The following is an 11,753-nucleotide window of genomic DNA, read 5'->3' on the forward strand; positions in this document are numbered from 1 at the left end:
AAAGCAAAAAACAAAAGAAAATAAATAATGCAGAAAAAAAACTAGTTTATTTTTAGTAAACTAGTTTTGTTCATAGAAATTTTATGATTTTTTTTCTGTTCATAGAATTTTTATGATTTTTGTTGTTGTAATTTTGTTCATAGAATTTTAACGATTTTTTTGTTCATAGAATTTTGTTTCTCAATTTATGTATATGTTCATATTGTGTATGTATAGGAAAATTGTGCATGATCAAAGTCATTTATGAATATGTTCATATTTAGAATAGAGAAAAAAGGAAAATAAGAAGAGAAAGTGTTTAATATAATTAGTTAGAAAAATAATATAACTATAGTTAAACTAGTTTATTTTTAGTAAGTACTACTTTATTTTGTTTATAGTAAGTGCTTCATATATAGTTGAACTAGCTAGTTGATTTAATAAACCGATTTATTTTACTATATATGGAAGTAGTTTATTTTTAGTAAGTACTACTTTATTTATTTATAGTAAGTGCTTAGTAGTTGAACTAGTTGATTTAATTAATAAAACCACTTTATTTAACTATATATAGAAGTAGTTCCCGCATCGATGTCGACGATGCCTATCCCGCATCCTCGTCGTCGTCGACTCGATGGTGGAGGCCTGCTTGATCAGGGCCATGTTTGGGACTGGGCTCCGTCGGGCTGGTATTGGGAGGTGCTACCTTCTGGGGGACGTAGGTTGGTGAGGAGGCGGCCCGTTGTTGACCCGATCCTTGTTTGGTGGCAGCCGCGTGGGCTAGTGACGGTGCCGAGGCTTCCGGACACCGCGGAGGTGGTACGTCACCGTGTCAGCGAGGAGCACGAGCACGTCCTTCGCTACATGGTTGTGTTGGAGGGCAGGTTCGACAATACCTGGCAGGTTCTTCAGGGATCTCACTAGAGCTATGATCCTATGATCGTTCCTTATCTTTGGGTGTCCACCGCCCGCGATGATACCCGTCGGGCGCTGCGGTTCTAGCTGTATTAATTAGCGATGCTATATGTATGATAGTATTCGAGGAGTATTCGATGATGTACGGACACAAGAGATGATGTATTTTTGGTTATAATTGAATGCATGCTAATTTGAATACTACTTTATTTTACAATTTGGTTTTTCTTATTGAATGCTCATATTGGAAAAGTAATCCTACTTTGAATGCTAAAATTGAAGAGCACTCTATGCGGAAATCTAGGAGCCCCCTCCATCATCCACGCCGTCGTGGGGGTAGCTTCTCCTTCATTCCCGTGTGCTAGACAATTTGGTGTAATAATGCACTCAGGAATGAAAGGAGGAGCTACGTACCATCACCGATAGTCAACCTGTGATTAATAATAATGATCTAATTTAGGTTTTTTAGTACATATATTTAATTGTACAAGTTTAATATTTGAATTATGAACTTAGGCAGGAAATGTCGTACTCGGACGACGAAAACTGCCCGGGGGAGTGCGACTGGTCCCACGATGACCGAGGTATGTGCGACAGGTTCATTGAGCTGGACGAAGATCGGCACTTCAGCATTAAGCTCGAGGAGACCTTCGATGTTCATACGGTACGCAACGACGACAATAGTTTTTTTCGTAATTAAGCACGACTTCAACTATTTTAACATGTATTTTTCATCTTTTCCAATTCGACTAGCTTATCCCATGCTATGCAAGACGATATGTCTTGGAGAGGATGGGTTTTGAAGACCATGAAAGTATGGAAACCAAAAAAATTCTCCTAAGGACCCATCATGGTGTGGATTTTAAAGTAAAGCTGTACAATGCTGAGAGTGTACCCATTTTGGTTGCAAAAATTGGGAAGCACTTTGCAAGATGTATGGTTTTGATGAGGGTATGCTTGTCACCATGGATCTTGGTGATCCTACAATCCAGCAAGACAATATGGGCATTTGGGTCCTTGTGGATACACCTCCAATTCTTCCCCCATGTGAGCTTAACATAGTTATTAAGTAATTTATATTGTTTATTTCAAAATAGTTGACAACTTATTTCCATTGACATCTTATTTTCATTCTTCAAAGAATGTGCGGAAGATGGTAGACAAAACCCACTACACCGATGACTTCGAATTAACTTATAAGGAGAAAAATCATCTGATCGCATTTTGTACTGATGTTGAGAATTACAATGTCTACAATCGAACTCCTCAATATTATGGTCAATACGTGCCACTAGTACACGTGTTGAACTACGGTAACTACCATGGAGATACCCTGGTAAGATTTTTTACTATTACAACATCCCTGCATCTTTTTAAATACTTCTAAAACTAGTACATCATTGCTAACTACGAAGTTATTACTATGTTTTTCAACAGATAATCCCGAATGATTGTGTGCCTCATCTGATGTATACCCACGGTCGCCTTGATGTTTTGAACATACAACCAGGTCATCCTACGAATCTCAACTGTCCATACCGGATTTCTAAAAGAAGTGGAGACATGACAATCAAAGAATGGAAAAAATGTATGGACAGTTGTAAGGAGCTTCTTGGAAGCAAAAGGAGGCGAAGCGCAAGAATTGGAGACATGATGATCTCCATTCTTCATAATGGAGAGTCAGGGTCTATATTGTTTTATGCTATTTTACCTTAAGGGTGTTTAGGTCCTACCTGATAGTGATGATCATGTGCCAAGAACAATTATGTAGGGTTGGGTTCGATGCCTATGAGGATGATGATCGTATGACTTGTTATTAATAACGAGTAGAAGTTCTATGATGATGCATGATTAGTAGGACTTGTTATTATATATGATGATGTATGATGCGAGCATGCATGAGTTATTATATATCAACGGGTGAAATGAACATAGCAGTAGCGTTGGTAAACCAAGGATGAAGATATAAGAGAGGACAATTCTCTCTATTATCTAGCTAATAACAACCTAAAATTAACCCCCAAAACCCCTAAACCAACCACTTTTTTTAAAAGAAAAACCTCAGCTCCAGCTAGCTGCTGACACGTGGAAGCCTTTTGGTCCCGGTTCATGTCACCAACCGGGACCAAAGGCCCCCTTGTCTGGGCTGCTCGCAGTGGCCACGTGGAGGCCCATCTGTCCCGGTTTGTGTTAGAACCGGGACTAAAGGGGGGAGGCATTAGTAACGACCCTTTAGTCCCGGTTCAAGAACCGGGACAAAAGGCCCTCACCAACTGGGACAAATGCCCTGTTTTCTACTAGTGCAATAAGCAAGATGACCTAATTTCGAAAGTAAAACTATCATCCAAGTGTGATAATAAGCCATCATTTTATCCTTAGTAGCAACAATACAATACTCCCTCTGAAGATCTACGCACCAAACCCAAAGAAGAGAAATAGATCATAGAACATATATGACTACTTAATTATGCAATAAAGAAATCATAAGATATTTTACATAATTCAATGAACAATCTGACCATAAAGTGATAATTTGTCACATCCCAACAAATATAACATCAGTTACATCATATGGACCCCGATCATGTGAGGTAAATCACGGGAACTTTGTATTCAATCATGAGGGAGAGAGAATGCCATGGGCCCAATGTCCTATGGAAACTACTCACACATGTTCATGGTGGTAGTAATGTTGATGAATATGGCTCCGGTGATGGATCCTCCGGCAGCATGCCAGAATAGGCCTCCATATTGGATCTCGCTGAAATAGGAACTTGCGGTGGCGGAAAAAATTGCAAAAAAATGGTACAGACGGTTTTCAGAAAATATTGGATTTTATAGCTAAAGATGGACGTAAGGAGCTGGATATGCCTCCAACATATCTACAATTTTGGAAGTATTAATGTTATATCACATTAATTATACTATGTTGCTTTGGTGCACTTTTTGTTTTTACTGGACTAACATGTTAATCTAGTGGAAAAGCCCAATTTCTGTTCTCAACCATCTTGTGCATGTTTGGCCTTGTGTCATTTCTTCGCTGCAGTTTCAAAGAACTTCAAAATGCAAATGGCAGAGATAGACATGATGACTTTGAAGGTCTTCCTAGTAACCTCTAGTTTTTCCAAGGATCTTTATTGTAAGTATATGTTTTTTGTTTGCTCTAATGTACAATTATTAATTTATAAATAAAGTCAGTTTATTTTTCTTTTGAAAAGGTTTTTCTTTCATTTCCTCGGTCTATGTTGTACACACTCCTTGTATAAACTACTTCCTTCATTCCTAAATATAAGTCTTTTTAGAGATTTCACTATGAACTACATACGGATGTATATAGACATATTTTTGAATGTAGATTCACTCATTTTGCTTCGAGTGGAGTTCGTATTGGCATCTCTAAAAGGACTTATATTTAGAAACGGAGAAAGTAGATAACGCCTCGCACGTTGCTATGAATTATTTTAGCAATTAACTTATCAGAAATAAAATTAGAATATATAAGAGTTGTACCGTGCCACATTCAAACTAAATGAAGTGGGATGCATGTTATACTATCTTGTGAATACAAGTTCAACTATTTATTATTGAAAACTAATATTAAAAATTAATGATGTGGAGAGCTTTAGTATGCTTGATTTCTTGATGATGTGGGGGCCTTGCATGTAGCGGAAAATGAAAATTGAAAAGTTGAATGGTTACATGGCGCTTGATAATGTGGAAGGTATGCATGTGGTGAAAAGTCAAAAATGAAAATTGATTGGTAGCATCACTTGATGATGTGGATGACTTGCATGTGCATTTGAATGTGAGATGGCTTGTGTGGGTGATGAGGTGGATAGCCGTCTGTTAAGATAAATACCTCAAACATGAAGGAAATATTTCCTAGAGGCAATAATAAAGTTGTTATTTTATATTTACTTATTCATGATAAAAATATTGTTGAGGAAATCGTTAACTGGTAGTTGCTCGGTTGGCTGGTGAGTAGGGGATTAATCGGCTAATCGGCAACTTAATCGGGAATTTAATCAATTAACTGGATGATTTATCGGTTTATAGGCTACTCGGTGACCCTACGAGTAGGGATTAATCGGCAAGTTAACTGGTTAATCGGATGAATTCTTGAACATGGGGTTTATTATTCATGCTAGAATTGTATTGATCGGAAACTTAAATACGTGTGTGAATAAACAAATACCGTGTCCCTAGTAAGCCTCTACTAGACTAGCTCGTTGATCAAAGATGGTTAAGGTTTCCTAACCATAGACATGTGTTGTCATTTGATAACGGGATCACATCATTAGGAGAACGATGTGATGGACAAGACCCATCCGTTAGCTTAGCATATTGATCGTTCAGTTTATTGTTATTGCTTTCTTCATGTCAAATACATATTCCTTCGACTATGAGATTTTGTAACTCCCGGATACAGAAGGAATACCTTGTGTGCTATCAAACATCACAACGTAACTGGGTGATCTTAAAGATGTTCTAAAGGTATCTCTGAAGGTGTTTGTTGAGTTGGCATAGATCGAGATTAGGATTTGTAATTCCGAGTATCGGAGAGGTATCTCTGGGCCCTCTTCGTAATACACATCATAAGCTTGCAAGAAAATGACTAAGGAGTTTAGTCACGAGGTGATGTATTATAGAACGAGTAAAGAGACTTTCCGGTAATGAGATTGAACTTGGTATGAAGATACCAACGATCGAATGTCGGGCAAGTAGCATACCGATGATCAAAGGGAATTACATATGTTGTCATAACAGTTTGACCGATAAAGATCTTTGTATAATATGTAGGAGCCAATATGGGCATCCAGGTTCTGCTATTGGTTATTAACCTTAGAGGTGTCTCAGTCATGTCTACATAGTTCTCAAACCCGTAGGGTCCGCATGCTTAACATTCGTTGACGATATACTGTTATATGATTTGGTGACCGAATGTTATTCAGAGTCCCAGATGAGATAACAGACATGAGGAGGAGTCTGAAAATCATCGAGAGGTAAAGATTGATATATGGGACAAGGGTATTTGGACACCAGAAGTTTTTCGGGTAGTATTGGGTACTTATCGCGTCACCGGAAGGTGTTCCGGGCACCCCGGGCAAAGTTATGGGCCTTATGGGCCAAGCGAGGGAACACACCAGCCCACAAGGGGCTGGTGCGCCCCCCATAGCTGGCCGTCCCTAGGGGAGAAGAAAAGTGGAGACTAGGTATCCCCTTTCCTTCCCTCTCCTCCTCCTTCCTTTCCCCTTTGGGGAAATATGGCAGGGGGGCGCATGGCAAGGCTGGGGCCCTTGGGGCCGGCGGCCAGTCCTAGGGCGTGCCTGGCTGCCTACCCTTCCCTCCCACCTATATATACATGGGGAGGGGGCGTCACACATGGTGACACAACATTGTATTAGCCGTGTGCGGCGCCCCCGTCCACCATTTACTCCCTCAGTCATATTGTTGTAGTGCTTAGGAGAAGCTCACATCACCATCATTGTCACCACACCATCATGCTGACGGAACTCATCTACTACTTCGCCATCTTGCTGGATCGAGAAGGCGGAGGACGTCACCGAGATGAACGTGTGTAGAACATAGAGGTGCCGTGCGTTCGGTACTAGATCGGTTAAAGCACGAAGCAAATTCGACTACATCAACCGCGTTGTGAAACGCTTCCGCTTACGGTCTACGGGGGTAAGGATGCACAATCTCCCCCTCTCGTTCCTATGCATCTCCAAGGATAGATCTTGCGTGTGCGTAGAAATGTTTTTGTTTTCCATGCAATGTTTCCCAATAGTGGCATCCGAGTCAGGTCTATACGTAGATGATATGCACAAGTAGAACAAAGAGTTGTGGGTGGTGATAGTCATACTGCTTACCCACCAACGTCTTATTTTGATTTGGCGCTATTGTGGGATGAAGCGGCCTGGACCAACCTTACATGTCCTCGCACATGGGACCGGTTCCACCGATTGACATGCAACTTGTTTTGCATAAAGGTGGCTGGCGGGTGTCTGTTTCTCCTACTTTAGTTGAATCGAATTTGACTACGGCCCATCCTTGAAGAATGTTAAAATAGAAAACTTGATAATCACCGTTGTGGTTTTGCGTAGGTAAGAACGGTTCTTGCTAGAAGCTCGTAGCAGCCACGTAAAACTTGCAACAACAAAGTAGAGGACGCCCAACTTGATTATGCAGGGCATGTTGTGATGTGATATAGTCAAGATATGATGTGATATATGTTGATGCATGAGATGATCATGTTTTGTAATATCGACAACCAGCAAGAGCCTTAGGGTTGTCTCTTTATTTTATGAAGTGCAAGCATCATGTAATTGCTTTACTTTATCACTATGTGTTAGCGATAGTTGTAGAAGAAATAGTAGGCATGACAACCTCGATGCAACGACACTACGATGAAGATCAAGGTGTCAAGCCGGTGACGACGGAGATCATGACGTTGCTTTGGAAATGGAGATCAAAAGCACAAGATGATGATGGCCATATCATGTCACATATTTTGATTGCATGTGATGTTTATCTTTTATGCATCTTATTTTGCTAGAACGGCGGTAGCATTATAAGATGATCCCTTCACTTAATTTCAAGAAAAAAGTGTTCTCCCTGAGTATGCACCGTTGCTACAGTTTGTTGTTTCAAGACACCACATGATGATTGGGTGGGATAGACTCTATGTTCACATACAATGGGTGTAAGACAGTTTTGCACATGCAGAATACTTGGGTTAAACTTGACGAGCCTAGCATGTACACACATGGTCTCGGAACACTGGAGACTGAAAGGTCGAACGCGAGTCACATATTAGATATGATCAACATAGAGATGTTCACCATTGATGACTACCCCATCTCACGTGGTGATCGGACATGGCTTAGTTGATTTTGATCACATATCACTTAGATAACTTGAGGGATGTTTATTTAAGTGGGAGTTCAATAGTAATTTGATTAATTGAACTTAATTTATCATGAACTTAGTCATAATAGTTTTTCATATCTACGTTGTAGATCAATGGCTCGCAATTTAGCTTTCCTTTTTTTATATGTCCCTAGAGAAAACTAAGTTGAAAGATGAAAATTGCAATAATGCGGACTGGGTCCATGATCCGAGGATTACCCTCATTGCTGCACATAAGAATTATGTCCTTGATGCGCCGCAAGGTGACCGACCTGTTGCAGTAGTAGATGTAGACATTATGAATGTTTGGCAAGCTCGATATGGTGACTACTTGATAGTTTAGTACGCCATTCTTTATGGCTTAGAACCGGGACTTCAAAAACATTTTGAATGCCGTGGAGCATATGAGATGTTCCTAGAGCTGAGATTGGTATTTCTGGCTCATGCCTGTGTTGAGAGGTATGAGACCTCTTACAAGTACTTTGCCTACAAGATGGAGGAGGATAGCTCAGCCAGTGATCATGTGCTCAGAATGTCTGGGTACTACAATCCCTTGAATCAAGTGGGAGTTAATCTTCCAGATAAGATAGTGATTAGCAGAGTTCTCTAGTCACTATCACCAAGCTACTAGAACTGCATGATGAACTATAATATGCAAGGGATGACGAAAATGATTCCCGAGCTCTTCACGATGCTGAAATCCGCGAAGGTAGAAATCAAGAAAGAGCATCAAGTGTTTGATGGTTAACAAGACCGCTAGTTTCAAAAAAGGGCAAAGGGAAATAAAGGGAACTTGAAAAAGAATGGCAAGCAAGTTGCCACTCCCATGAAGAAGCCCAAAGCTGTACCTAAGCCTGAAACTGAGTGCTTATACTTCGAAGGGAATGGTCACTAGAAGCGGAACTACCCGAAATACTTGGCGGATAAGAAAGATGGAAAAGTGAACAAAGGTATATTTGATATACATGTTATTGATGTGGACCCTTACTAGTATTCGTAGTAGCCCCTGGGTATTTGATACTGGTTCAGTTGCTAAGATTAGTAACTCGAAACAGGAGTTGCAGAATAAACAGAGACTAGTTAAGGGTGAGATGAGGATGCGTGTTGGAAGTGATTCCAAGGTTGATACGATCACCATTGCACACTCCCTCTACCTTCGGGGTTAGTGTTGAACCTAAATAAATGGTATTTGGTGTTTGCATTGAGCATGAATATGATTAGATCATGTTTATTGTAATACAATTATTCATTTAAGTCAGAGAATAATTGTTGTTCTGTTTATATGAATGAAACCGTCTATGGTCATACACCCAATGTAAATGGTTTATTTAATCTCAATCGTAATGATGCAAATATTCATAATATTGATGCCAAAATATGCAAAGTTATAATGATAGTATAACATACTTCTGGCACTGCCATTTAGGTCATACTGGTGTAAAGCCCATGAAGAAACTCCATGCAGATGGACTTTTGGAATCACTTGATTATGAATCATTTGATACTTGCGAACCTTGCCTCATGGGTAAGATGACTAAAACTCAGTTCTCTGGAACAATGAAGCGAGCTAATGACTTATTGGAAATAATACATACCGATGTATGCGGCCAATGAGTGTCGAAGCATGCAGCGGGTATTGTTATTTTCTGACCTACATAGATGATTTGAGTAGGTATGGATATATCTACTTGAGGAAACACAAGTATGAAACTTTGAAAAGTTCAAATAATTTCAAAGTGAAGTGGAGAATCATCGCAAAGACGAATATTTGAGTTGCGAGTTTAGCCTTCATTTAAAATAATTTGGAATTGTTTCACAACTCACACCACCTGGAACACCACAACATAATGGTGTGTCCGAACATCGTAACCACACTTTATTAGATATGGTGCGATCTATGATGTCTCTTACCGATTTACCACTATCATTTTCGTGTTATGCATTAGAGACAACCGACTCACGTTAAATAGGGCACCATCTAAATCCATTGCGACGACACCGTATGAACTGTGGTTTCACAAGAAACCTAAGCTGACGTTGTCGGTGTCAAAACCGGTAGATCTTGAGTAGGGGGGCCAAGCTATGCATCTAAGGATCAATGGTAACAGGGGACCAGGGGGCACAATGTTTACCCAGGTTCGGGCCCTCTTAAAGGAGGTAAAACCAGACTCCTGCTTGATTATATTCGAAGTGTATGGAGATTACCATATTTGATCTACCTCGAGATCGTAATGGCTAAACCCTAGATGTCTAGCCTATGAATATTCCGATGATGGTAATGATGATGGCTTCTACGGACTAACCCCTCCAGTTTATATACACACCGGAGGGGCCTAGGGTTTGTACAAGGTCGGTTCATCAGGGAAGGAAACACCCGGACTCTAATCTTGCCGTTTTACGTATGGAGAAGTCCCATCCGGACACGGAGGATAATCTTCAGCTTGATCTTGTATGGCCCATCCACCCAGGTCTATACTCCCGGGCCGGACACCTGAGCCCCCCGAATCTAGGTCTCCCTCAGTAGCCCCCGAACTTGCCTTCAATGGCGATGTAGTATGCGGATATAAGTCTTCGGCTTTGCAAGGCGAGTTCTCCACCATACTCTGGATTGATGATAGTCCGGCATCGGCTTCTGTGTCCAGCCTTTATGATTCCTTCCTGCTGTTGCCTCGATTTCCACGCATCTAAGCAAATGCAAACGATCAGTTACCTTTATATTTTAACCCTTTTAATGGGCACGGACGATAGTTAAATAATGAGGTTAGATCCCCAAATGCCATCCTACATCGCCCCAACAACAACAAAGCAAACCAAGAAAAAATCTCAAACCATGTCTAGTGTCCCTGGCTCCTCCTCGCGTACTCATGGCCTTCAAGAGGGGGATTGGCAAAGTTGTTCTGTATCCCATCTTCAACTCAATCGTCTCCAGACGCAAGGATATCTCCCCCCCGCGGATCTATTTCTGTACGGGCATGGTTAACTTCTATGGGTGATGGTGCATTGGCAAAGAATTTCCCCAACCCCAGCCAAGGGGAGAGGGTATGCTTCATCTCATTCCTTCCGAGGGGCGTAGGATTCCCGATCCACCCCTTCCTCAGAGGTCTACTTGAATATTACAGGATCCAGTTGCACAACCTCACATTAGGTTCCATTCTTCATATTTCTAGTTTTGTCGCCCTTTGGGAAATATTTTTAGGCTGTGAGGCTCATTTCGAACTATGGAAAAAGTTCTTTTGCCTCGTCCCCCGCCACCAGGGCGGAGCGTCTATATTTCAAGTGGGCGGCGCCGAAGTATGGCGCATAGCCGGATCCGATTACCAAGTCGGGACTCCAAAGAGGGGGTCCGATGAATGGTCTTCAGAATGGTTTTACATTGAGGATGTTCCTCTTCTGGACCCTGTTCGGCGTGGGCTTCCCGAATTCTCCAGCGCTCCCTTGAAGAAGCTATTCAGCTGGCACCCCAAGTCCCCCGGACAAGAGAATAGTGCGGAAGTGATGAGATTGGTCAGCAAGGTCAGACTGTTGACCCACTCCGGACTCTCCATTATTGAAGTCATGGCCATTGCTATAACGCGATGTATCCAGCCTCTTCAATCCAGAGTGTCTCCTTTATGGAACTACAACAGGGAGGACAACGCGTCTCGCTATACGCGAAAGGGTCCAGATAACCAAGCCGCATTGGCTGCCATGCTGGTGGACCTTTATAAGGGATAAGAAGAAGACTTCACCCATTTAAATTGTCGGGACGACTTCTCCATCTACAACCCGTCGATTGGTAAGTGTCCGCCATGTATCAACAATTTCATCTTCATCATTGGGATGTGTTAACCGGATATTCTGACTGCCTTATGAAACAGGCATGGAGGAAGGTAGTCGAAAACACCCATTGCCCCCCCTCAGCCAGAGGACCATGCACGTAGCGAAGACCCCGGATTCCATGAGGATCCGGA

This window comes from Triticum dicoccoides, chromosome 2B (genome assembly GCF_002162155.2).
Source record: "Triticum dicoccoides isolate Atlit2015 ecotype Zavitan chromosome 2B, WEW_v2.0, whole genome shotgun sequence".
Lineage (NCBI taxonomy): Eukaryota > Viridiplantae > Streptophyta > Magnoliopsida > Poales > Poaceae > Triticum > Triticum dicoccoides.